Here is an 11872-nt window from a genome sequence, read left to right as displayed (position 1 = left end):
ACGATGGGGCTTAAATACAGTTTCTTGTCCTTGCTAATGCAAAGGCCCACGAAGCTGCTCCCCCAGTTCTACTGGCAGATGCTATTTGTCTTCCTAGTGCTCACTGACAGATGAGAGAAAGCTGAGATGGCTGTGCTCCATCGCTCCCCTCAGCTAGTCTTTGAGACAGTGGGTCTCATTCCCTGCAAGGCAACGTGTCAGTAACTCCTACACACACACACAGGTGCCCAAGGAGCATATTTCCACTTGCCCTCAGGAAGATTTTCAGTTTTGCTGGGAAAGGAGTGCTTCAACTTGACTGTCTAGGCAGCAGGCTCTCGAAAGTGCTTGAATGCAAAACACTGTATGTGTGGGTGCCTGCCATGGATTTGCCTCAAAATACGCACAGGATTATTGTGAAATCACTTTTAAATGTTCACTGTGCAACTTAGACATGTGCTTAAAACATTTATAGTGAGGGTGCTGGGCAGTAGTGCAGCAGGTTAAGCGCAAATGGCATAAAGCACAAGGACCAGTGTAAGGATACAGGTTTGAGTCCCCAGCTCCCCACCTAAAGGGGGGTCACTTTGCAAGTGGTGAAGCAGGTGTCTATCTTTCTCACCCCCTCTCTGCCTTCCCCATACAAAGCCAAACATACAAAGCCAAACAAATTGTTGAGCAATCATGGACCCAAAGCTTGGAATAGTGGAGAGGAAGTGTTAGGGGATACTCACTGCAAACTCTAGTGTACTTCTGCTTTCAGGTATATATTTTGCAGTAGTTTATGGATACATGTGAACATATGCTTTCTCTCACAGAAACTGGTGTATATCTAGGTTTTGGGACTTTGTTGGAAAGTGAACCACCTGAGATGGAATTAGATATACTATGAAAGGAAAGGTCTCACCTGAGTAATGAAGCTGAAGGGTTGTCATTCCACATGTGAAGTCTCTGGACACAGTCTGAAGTGAAGCATCGCTGTGTTGATTAGGTAGTGATTGGCAGATGCAATATTATTTTATACGGATTGGGAGAGGCATACGGGAAAGTGGGCCCTATCCAAGGGTTCCAGGATTGGGGGAAGTAGAGGCTCTCTAGTGGAGATGTGAGGTTCCTGCTGTCTTAGGGTTCAAAAAGACAATCGATAGTTACTGTTATCATCACATTATTTGGTAATTGGCTTAACTTTGAAAAGGCCTTTTGTTATGGTTTGCTGTACAGTACGCAGTATCTTGTATATAGCTGTGCTATTGGTTGCTTCTGATCTACTTGGTCTAGGCTTTTGAGAGAGTCCACCTATCAAATATACAGCCTATATATTAAAAAGATTCAGTCTGTGTTTTAAAAAACTTCAAGACATACAATTAATTTTCCCCCTCTCATATTAATTAACTAGTGATTTATATGACTACATTTTACTAGGAGTGTACATAAACACCATTCCCACCACCAAAAGACTGGGACCCATCCCTCCCACCCACTCCCACCCCCCACTGGCCCAGGAAGCTGCATGTCTACCCCTCACCACAGGGTTTTTACTTTGGTGCCCTACTTACAATTTGGGTAGGTCCTGCTTTTAGTTTCCCTTTCAGATCTTCTTCCTCAACTTCTGTTGATGAGTGGGATCATCCCATACTCGTCTTTATCTTTCTGACTTAGCTCACTTAACATAATTCCTTCTAGTTCTGTCCAAGATGGGTCAGAGAAGGTGGGTTCATTGTTCTTGATAGCTGCATAGTATTCCATTGTGTATATATACCACAGCTTTCTCAGCCACTCATCTGTTGTTGGGCACCTGGGTTGCTTCCAGGTTTTAGCTATTATGAATTGTGCTGCTATGAACATAGGAGTACACACCTCTTTTTGGTTGGGTGTTATGGAGTCCTTGGGGTATAATCCCAGGAGAGGAATTGCTGGATCATATGGAAGGTCCATGTCTAGCCTTGTGAGAGTTTTCCAGACTGCTCTCCATAGAGGCTGTACCAGTTTACATTTCCACCAGCAATGCAAAAGGGTTCCTCTGTCCCAAAAACCTCTCCAGCATTTGTTGCTGCTGTCCTTTTTGATGTATGCAATTCTTACAGGAGTGAGGTGATATCTTAGTGTTGTCTTAATTTGCATTTCTCTGACAATAAGTAACCTAGAGCAGTTTTTCATATGTTTGTTAGCCTTTTAGATCTCCTCTGAGATGAATGTTTTGTTCATATCCTCTGCTGTAGTGTATTACACAAATACTCATGTAATTGCAGCTACATAGTGACAAGGCCATGACTTAGGATTAGTTCAAATGAACCTTCTCTTCTAGAGAGTCCACTAGTTCATTTATTAAAATATTAGTGTCTATTAAAACTGTTTTGGCTTGTCACCAGTGTGTTGTGGATGACTATAGATCAGAAGAGGAGAATGTGTGCATTTGAAATGAATGACCATGAAACATTTTCAATTTATGGTGAGTTGTTGGAGTATTTCACTTGGGATCAGTCCAGATGATTTACGGGCATCTGTAAGTGACTATTTTTGTTCAGAGGATGGTAACATATCTAGTCAGGCTGTTGATGCCAAGATCTCCTATATTGTAAGGGAAAGAAGATGGTGAGGATAGTCATTTCTGAAACTCCAGCAAGTCAATTCGTGGTAATACCCCCATGCTCCACTTTTTTCTTTAGACTCAGAATCTCATACAGATACAAGTTCAGTTTCCAATAGCTCTTAATCCAGTTAGAGAGACACACAAAGAAAGAGAGGGAGAGGAAGAGATAGATTGAGAGACAGAGACTTAGCACAGAACCAGAGCTTTCCCTGGGGCCATACTGTTACCATGGGGTGTTCAAGATTAAACCCAGGCTGCAAGCATGGCAAGGTATGTGCCCAATCTGTTGAGCTGTCTTTCTGTCTAACCCACCTCCTGTTCTTTCAAAAGATGTGGAAAGATGTGTGTAATCCTCAAAAAAAATTAAAAATATATGTTGTATATGGTCCTGTTATCCTCCTTCAGGTTTCTTACCTGAAAAAAATGCATAAACAGTAATTCAAGAGCCACCTACATCTCCATGTTCATTTCAGCATTATTTACAATATGTGAGAACTGAAAACAAATGATTGCCTATAGAAAGGGGAGTGGATAATGAAAATGTAGTCTGCATACACAATATATATTCAGATCAAAGGAAAAGAAGGCCTGCTGTTTGCAGTAGCCTGGATAGACTTTGTAGATATTATGTTTAGGTGGAGAAAGACAAATGCCTCGTGATTTCACTCATTTGTGATAGAGAAAACAAATGGATGAGTTACACCTATCCGTAGTGTTACCTTATTAGGGATAGATAGAGACAGGCTGGGGATATGGATCAACTAGCTAACATCCCTGGCCAGTAGAGAAGCAATCATGGAAGCCAGAGCTCCTTCCTTCTGCACCTCAAAAAGAATTTGGGGTTCATACTTCCAGCAGTGGGGGGATGTGAAGGGAAGATGACCAGAGAACGTTGAACCCCAATTCCATCAGGCCAGGAAATGTTTGTCACCAGGAATCTTTGGTTTTTCCCCATCACTGAAGGGAAAAAATCTGGAAATCACCAGAGGAAGTCAGGCAGTGTTTTGCTTATCTGAGAGGGAAGAAGAAAATGAAAATTTGGAAGTCGTAATGGGTGTAGGTGTGACTTAGAAATGGTAATAGAAATGTGTGTAAGTGTGACTTAGAAAGGAAGAGAAGACAGGGTCATATAAGTGAATATAAATGGGCAAAATATATAGAGATAGGTAGGTAGATAGATAGATAGATAGATAGATAGATAGATATATAGATAGATAGATTGGATGATAGATAATAGTCAGTCCTTCCCTGGGCAGATGACCTCATAAATGTATCCTGTAACCTCATCTCTCCTGAGCCCTAACCCACTAGGGAAAGATAGAAATAGGTTGGGAGCATGGATCAACATGTCAGTGTCCATGTCCAGCAAAGAAACAATTACAGAAGCCAGAGTCCATGGCCAGCAGAGAAACAATTACAGAAGCCAGACTGTCCACATTCTGCACCCCAAAAAAGAATTTTGGTCCATACTCCCAGATGGAGAAACAAGAGGAAAGTTTCCAATAGAGGAGATGGGACACAGAACTCTATTGATGGAAGCTGTATGGAATTATTCTCCTATTACAATTATACCTTTTACAATCTAGTAAATCAATATTAATCACTAAAAAAAACATAAAAATATATAGTCAATCCATATCTGTGACTTTGGGAGAACTATTATAATTTCCACTGGAGGGCTGTGGGGACCCAGAACTCTGGTGGTAGGTAGGAACAGTGTGGAATTTTACCTCTATTATCTTTTAATTTTGTAAATCACTATTAAATCATTGATAAGCATAAAAAAGCAAGTAGATGAGCTAAATAAAACAGCAATATGCTTCTAGGCTCTGAAAAACAACTATATGGTAAAAGGAAAGTGTTGGTGAGTGATTGGAGAAGCACACCTTTGATTTTTTTTTTGTCTTTGTGGAAGAGAATACTCCTTGCTGTGGTGTAAATGAAACAGTGAAATTGCAGAAGGGATAGAGATAAGAACCTGCTGGTCACCTGTTCCAGAGCCTAGTGCCTTGAGGAGCTCAGGGCCTGAAGCTTTTCTGCCAGTTGTGTTATTCCACATGTGAGGGCGGGGTGGATCTGAAACCCTGGTCATATTCCTTTGCTTTATCCTTCGAGAATGTGTCTGAAAGGAGAAGATCCTTTTCTCTTGAAAAAAGAAACCCATAAGGGAAAATCAGCATTAGTTTTGCTGCATTGGGACCATGGGGCAGCTAGGAGGCTCCCACCTAGTGGTACTGAGAAGAAGACGACCATCTCACACTGAGATTCGTTCCACACATCATTTAACCCTAATTTGAATGACCTCCAATGTACACCTAAGTGAACAGCACAACTGCAGTGCATCGAACTCCATGAAATTACCTTTGTCTTTTTGGTACTTTTTTTCTTCCCTCAGAAGTGTGTTATATTTCCCTCATTTGTTATTCCAGTTTCTACATTGTGTTTCTAGAAGAATGGATTCACTGTGAGTCCTGACTTTATTGTGCATTTCAGTTCAGGACACTGATGTATTTACATGAGTTGCAGAAAGAGTCCTGACTCCCATACACAACAATCCTGGTATCTTATTTTTACACTGATAGAATCAGAGAGGGTTGAAAGAAAAGCCACACGGCCCCTCTTCTTCTAAAAGAATGAAGGCAGCAGAATCCATCTGCTTCTATAGATCCAGCATTCACTGAATGTGTGCAGTGCTCATGTCTCTACTAGAGACATAAATAGAAGGCAACCACAGCACATGAGAGAGTTGTCTGCAGGAGGAAGTAGCTATTGTGAAAAGAGGAAGTGTTCTGGCTGCTGACACACAGGGCTTGACAGGAATCTCTGAGCAGGAGATTGCAGGAATTGCATAGTAGCACCCAACCTTTCTTTATTTTTCTTTTTGTCTCCAGGGTTATCTCTGGGGCTTGGTGCCTGCACTACAAATCCACTGCTCCTGGAGGCCATTTCCCCCTCTTTTTTGTTGTTGTTGTTATTTTTAACCTGCTGTGCTACTGTCCATCCCTCAGACCCAGCCTTTGTATATCAGAAATAGAGATGAGCAGACATCTGATTTCAAACAGCCCCAACAAAGAAAGGTACTACGTGCACGTGTGGCCCTGACCATACAGCTGTGTCTTAACTCCCTCCCAATTTGCAGACCCACAAAACATGTCCTATGTCTGTTCATCCCAGAATCTCCTATTTACAGCAGAAACTTGATCCTGGAACAAACAGCTGCACAGACACCACCATACATCAACTGGAAAACCATCAGCATGAGTGTTCATTAGTAGTGAAAAACAACCTCTCAACATCCAGTATTTAAAATTGCAAATGATCTCTTGTCTCCCATTCCCATTCCCCCTAATGGGAAAAAATAATAGTAAAATAATAATAAAGTCAAAATATGTTCTATTTTCAATATTCAGAAACTTTAAAATCCAGTCTGCAAAAAGCAGAAGTTGTGAGCACGAGCATGCTTTCCTCTTGCATCTTTTCCTGATTACTATGCCCTGCTGCTATTTGTGAAATTCCAAGCATATGATATTTTACACAATTTCTTTTTGAGGAGACAGGGCCTTCTACATGCATGATTTCACCAAACTGGGCTTCTTTGTCTTTCTTTTTAAAAAATATTTATTTATTGGGAGTCCGTGGTAGCGCAGTGGGTTGGGCACAGGTGGCACAAAGCACAAGGATTGGCTGAAGGATCCCGGTTTGAGCCCCCGGCTCCCCACCTGCAGGGGAATCACTTCACAAGCGGTGAAGCAGGTCTGCAGGTGTGTATCTTTCTCTCCTCCTCTTTGTCTTCCCCTCCTCTCTCCATTTCTCTGTGAAGCGACTCCCCTGCAAGTGGAGAGCTGAGGACTCAAACTGGGATCCTTAACGCAGGTCCTTGCACTTGGAGCCACCTGCACTTAACCTGCTGTACCACCACCCAACCCACTTTTTCTTTCAGATAGAGAAACACCACAGCACCAGGTCTTCCTCTAGTGCTGTAGCATCTCCCAGGCAGTTCCAGGACTCAAACCTGAACTGTGCGCACATAACAAGGCACACGCTTTACCTGGTGAATTATATCCCCAGATCCTTAAACCATTTTTCAAGGTTCATTTTTTATTTATTATACTTGAGAGAGAGTTTCATATGAGATGGGGTGGAGAAACACCAGAGCACCACTTTGGCACATATGCTGCCAGGAGTCAAGCCAGGAATCTGAGGCATGCAGGTCTGGCGCTCTACCAGTTGAGACAACTGCAGTTCTACTTCACTACTCATGAAGCTTCCTTTCTGCAGGTGGGGACCGGGGGCTTGAACCCAGATCTTTGAGCACTGTAATGTATGCACTTAGCCAGGTGGTTGGTAATTGAATGGGGGAAAGGGGTGATTTCTGGACCTTCTTTGAAAGCAACATGTTGTATGATGTGGAATAGCATTTTAGTGTTTCTTGTTAGGTTTTATGATTTAATCGTTTTCTAGATATTTGAACTTGGAAGGTAAATGAGACTTCACAAGTGCAGGGTGGTGCCTCCTCATTTTCCTTCTGTTATGCTGTGTCTCCTCCTTTTTCTGGTTCAGCTCATGAGAGGAGGTCAACATGTTTACATGGAAAGTGCACTCATTCCTCTGTGAGCATAGCCCCCTAACACCCCCAAAGCTGTACTGGACAGTGCCTTCCAGTTTACAGGTTTAGGGGACAGGGGTTGAGAGCAGTTGCTTAGCATCATCTTTTTTGGAAATTTATAGAAGACTTTCATATTTCTCCAGGTTTCCTTCCTCTTTCTGTGTCTCTCTATCTGCATGCCTGTCTATATCTCTCCTCTTTTTGAACCACACTCCACATCATGGTATTTTATTTTTATTGGCCTGTTGAAATGCCCATGTTTTAAATTGAGGGCATAGAACATGTCTAGGAAGTAATGAGAATGGCTTTATCTTGTGTGCCCTTTCTGAAGATTAGTCAACAGCTGTGCCCTTTCTCTTTACACTCTGGGTGGACTTAATCTCCTCCACTCTTAAAACGGAACGCATTTGCACTGATGGGCCCACTGTGGGCTTTCAGTCAGCATCTCTGTGGAAGGTGTGCCCTCCAGAAGGCTCCATAGAAGCAGAGGAGCAGAACTGAAGGTGGAAATATGCCCTCAGCTGCAGCTTCTCGGTGGTGCTACTCTCTGTTGACACAATTTTTTTTAACTTTTGTAGATGTCTAGGTCAGTGCTGACCTGTCCACTGGCAACAGACTCCTTCTTCTGCTGTATCTGTGTTCATCTGCTGCGTACAAATGTTAAAGTTCCTGATCTGAGGATTTGTTGGATTTTGCCTAAAGGGTGCACTGCTTCTCTGAGACTACTACTACTTTTTCAGCTCTTACACGGGAAGCAGGGCAGTGAGTAGGATTTCTTGCTGCTTTATTTCTAGGTTAAATGAGGTTTTGAAGTGGTTGTCATAGAAGAAAAAAAAGTGTTAGAAATGGTTGCTCTTTTTCAAGTCATGTTGGTGTCCTCAGCTGAGAATAAGTTGCACATCTGCCTTTGAGAATTCTAGATGAATCCCACAGATCCTAGAGCCAATTCTCCATGCAGAAGCCCCCACAAGCCACTTAGGGAGATTCAATTCAGATTGAATTGTGGACATGATATAGGCAATAATAACTGGGGTGTATTGAAGATTTGCTACAGGTCCTCAGGCATGGTAAGGGCTAGACTGTAATGGATGAATTATTTCCCCTGTCAGTTATACTTCTGATGTCCATTTGTGAGGTTTGCTCCTTGCTTTCAAGAATCTATAGATGATCAGAATGGCAAGTGCCATGCATTGTCCATGGTGCTGCCTGCAGTGGTGATGAAGGTCGTTAGACTCCTGTGCATACATGTTGAGATGACACTGTGCACACCTATCAAGCTGACACCATATATGCATGCCTAATATGATGACACTGTGTAACCTAGTGAGAAGGGGTCAGTGCACACCTTCTGAGACAGTGTGCACACCTAGTGAAATAGACTCAGTGTACACCCTAGCAAAAAGGACTTAGAGCAAGAATGCAGTTGATGATTTTACTAACTAGAAGTTATCTTAAATGTCTTTTCCTAAGTTTCCTTTTCTTGCACCTTCTATTATTTGCCCATAAAGAGAAACCATTTCAAAGTCCTGGTAGAATCATTGGGACCACTTAGAAACAAGTCATTTTTCAGGAATCAAAGAGATACTTCCAGATGTTGATTTCAACTATGGGTCACCAACTTCAATTTGATCACTGTACTCTCCCAGCGTGCATACACACTCTCACTCTCATGCCTTCCCTCCCTCCCTTACTACCTCTCTCCCTCTGGTGCACTGAGCAGAGCAGCCGCTGTGAAGACTTCTGTGTGCACAGGAGCTCCGCGCGCTGGAGCTTTGGGTCCCTAGCGGGCCTTCCGGCGCGGGACTGCGCGGTCCTGCAGGGAACTTTGCAGCGCCCGGGGCTGGGCTGGAGCGCACCGCGGTGGAGGCCGCAGCCTCCTTGGGACATGCGCCCGGGCCCTCCACGGTCCCCATGTCCCCGCTTGACCCGCGGGTCCCTGAGCAACAGTTGTCTGTTTGGAGGGACTCGGGGGGTGGGGTGAAGGAGGGCGGGCCAGGGGCCTGGGCTGGGGCGAGCGGTGCGAGGCACCAGGGGCTGAGTCCCCCTAGGGATGCAGGGCGCTGGCCCCTCTGGTGGAGCCCGCACTGGCCGCCCCCCAGTGCGCAGGTGCCTCCCTGGGCGCTGAGTGCGCAGGCTCCAGCCACTGGCACAGAAGGAAACCGGGCTTGAGCGCTGGACCAACAGGAACCCTGACTGACTGACCAAGGGAGCCTCGAGTCTCGGAGGCAACAGGACTACGAAGCCTGCCTAGGGGCCCGCTAGCCATGTGGCCCGGCACCTGCTGAGCCTGGAGCACTCGAGGATGTGCACGCTGAGGAAGGTGCGACTGCGGGGCCTGGTCAGGTCGGCGCGGGGGAGGGGGGTGGCGGGTGGCGGGGTAGGGTCCCCGCGGAGCGCGTGGGTGTGGTCGGGGGACCCTGCGCGAGACTGCGTGGGGGCGGGAGCGTGTAGGTTGCTGCTCCTGAGCCAGAGCGAGGTCCCCCGCACCTGTGCGTGGGACCGCGAGTTGGCAGCATGGCCCCGCGCCCCGGCGGCACTGAGTGCCCGGAGCAAGCACGCGCATACTGCACCGTGGCGGGGTCCCTGGGTCCTGGGCTCTGGGGTGCACGGCGGGCGCCGAGTGGGGCGCCACGGAGGTGCGACTGTCCCTCCTTGGCCTTGTAAGCCCAGTAGGCGGGAGACCCATGGAGGGGCTGACCGGCGAGAGGGCAACATGCTGACTGGGACTCGGGTTCTGGCTTAGAAGGGGCAGCCGCCTTGATGGTGGTGCGGCAGACGGCACATTGCACCCCCCCTCCCAACCTCCTTGGTCAATTCCGTGTGGTGACGCTCTCTGGGACCCGCGGGAAAGGAGAGGTGTGGGGTCGCTGGTGCGGGGTGGCCTGGGCTGCAGCGACTGGGGTGGGGGGAAGGCAGGGGGTGGCTGACGCCCCCCTTTCCAAGTGCAAGAGAGCTTGCTGGGCCTTTTTAGGGGTGGTTGCTAAGCGAGGCGCTACCAAGCGCAGGATTTTGTAACCAAGCCTCCCCTGGCAGAGGCTGTCGCTGCTTGTGCCCCTTCCCTCTCTTGCAAGAGAAATAATGATGTGATGAGCACAGCCCTGCATGCAGAGGCCAGGGGGCGGCGGGTGCGGGAAGTGGGCTGGCTGGGGTGTGTGTGTAGGGGGGCCGCTGCCCACCGCCTCGCCCTACCCACCCGCGCTGCGCCAGGGGTGTCAGGACGAATTAAACTTGGGGAGCCTAAAGGAGAGAAGAGTTGCAAGAGGTGGGGAGGGGGTGGCGAGCTCTGGCGAGGTGGCAAGCAGAGGGGACCTGCCTGCAGTGGCCCAGGAAACTCTGGGCTCGTCCTGGATGGGGGACCCCACCAGCCTGTCACTCTCGGTGAAGGTGTTGAGATTCGGAATCCATGATTTATCAGAGGTGGCAATCTTGTATGGATTAACAATACAGCCATTGCCTGCAGAACCGTCTTCAGTGTTGATTGATTCTGCCTGGGCTGCCTTAGGGAGATTGAAGTGCTATAGCCTCTCCATCACCTTTGGCTGGAGTGCTTGGGGGAGGCCACCTCACCTGCCACTGGACTGGGGGTGGGAGGGGTTGCCGGCTGGGGGACTTATCTGTTCTCACCCAGTCATCAATTTGGGGTGGGGAGGCCTGTGCCTCTGATTGACACTCAGGGACTTTAGTCTCCTAAGTCTTGAAGACTCCTCTCAGCACAATCTGAGAGTGTCCCTGTGGCACATTCAGAGATTCCAAAGCCCAGTTAGCAACAAACCCCCTTTTAGCTCCACTTTCACCCCTGGGAGTGACACGTTTAGATTTGAGGTTGAGTTGCATTACAACACAATTTTCAGTTTACCTGCTTTATTTTCCTGGTGAAAGAAAGGTAATAGGTAACCAAGGCATAAAAAAAAGGTAAAATGATAAAAACATGCTAATTTTTGGCAGGTCAAGTTGTTACTCTGGGTTTTCAAAAAATGTCATTAATCAGAATTTTCCAGTAGCCAAATTGTCTTGTACAGGTGACTCAGATTTTGACTCTAATAATACTTGTAGAGTGTGCACCATTTCCTTTAGATGGGGTGACTTTTTCATTGTCTGCAAGAGAACAAATGAGAATTATTTTGTACTCCACATCTGGCATTATGGCTAGTGGGATTCAGGGTGTATGGTGTACGTGGGTACATTTGGACTGAGAGGTAGGGCCTTGCAGGCCTGCAGGGACAGGAACAGGAACTACATGCACCAAAGACACTATCTTCTCCACCAACATTTAGAGTCAATTTATCCCCTGTCAGTAGTTCAGCAGACCTGAGGGTTCTTCTCAGTAAAAGTTGTTCAAGGGAACTGGACTTTATACATGCAAATCACTCAGTTCCCTTTATTAACTCTTTCCTCCATGTTTCTCTGTTCTTGGTTAAGAGTTCATATAAGCCACAGATGCCATCGATGTCACTTGTCATGTCAAACTTGTGTATTGCACTTGAGACTAAGTGGTAACTTGAGTGAGCAAAATGAGTACTATGTCCAGTAACCAAGCAGATGAAATAAAGGTTCTCAGTTCAGCATTCTAAGTCATTGTTTCAAACTCTTAATCATTTATTCCTCCTTCTTCGAAAGAACTTTGCACTTATAGTATAATTATCCTAAGTGGTACTGTTTGAGACAAAAATAAACATGTATTCTACTTTCCAATATTT

This window comes from Erinaceus europaeus (assembly GCF_950295315.1).
Source record: "Erinaceus europaeus chromosome 6 unlocalized genomic scaffold, mEriEur2.1 SUPER_6_unloc_1, whole genome shotgun sequence".
Classification (NCBI taxonomy): domain Eukaryota; kingdom Metazoa; phylum Chordata; class Mammalia; order Eulipotyphla; family Erinaceidae; genus Erinaceus; species Erinaceus europaeus.
This window is presented reverse-complemented; position numbering follows the sequence as displayed.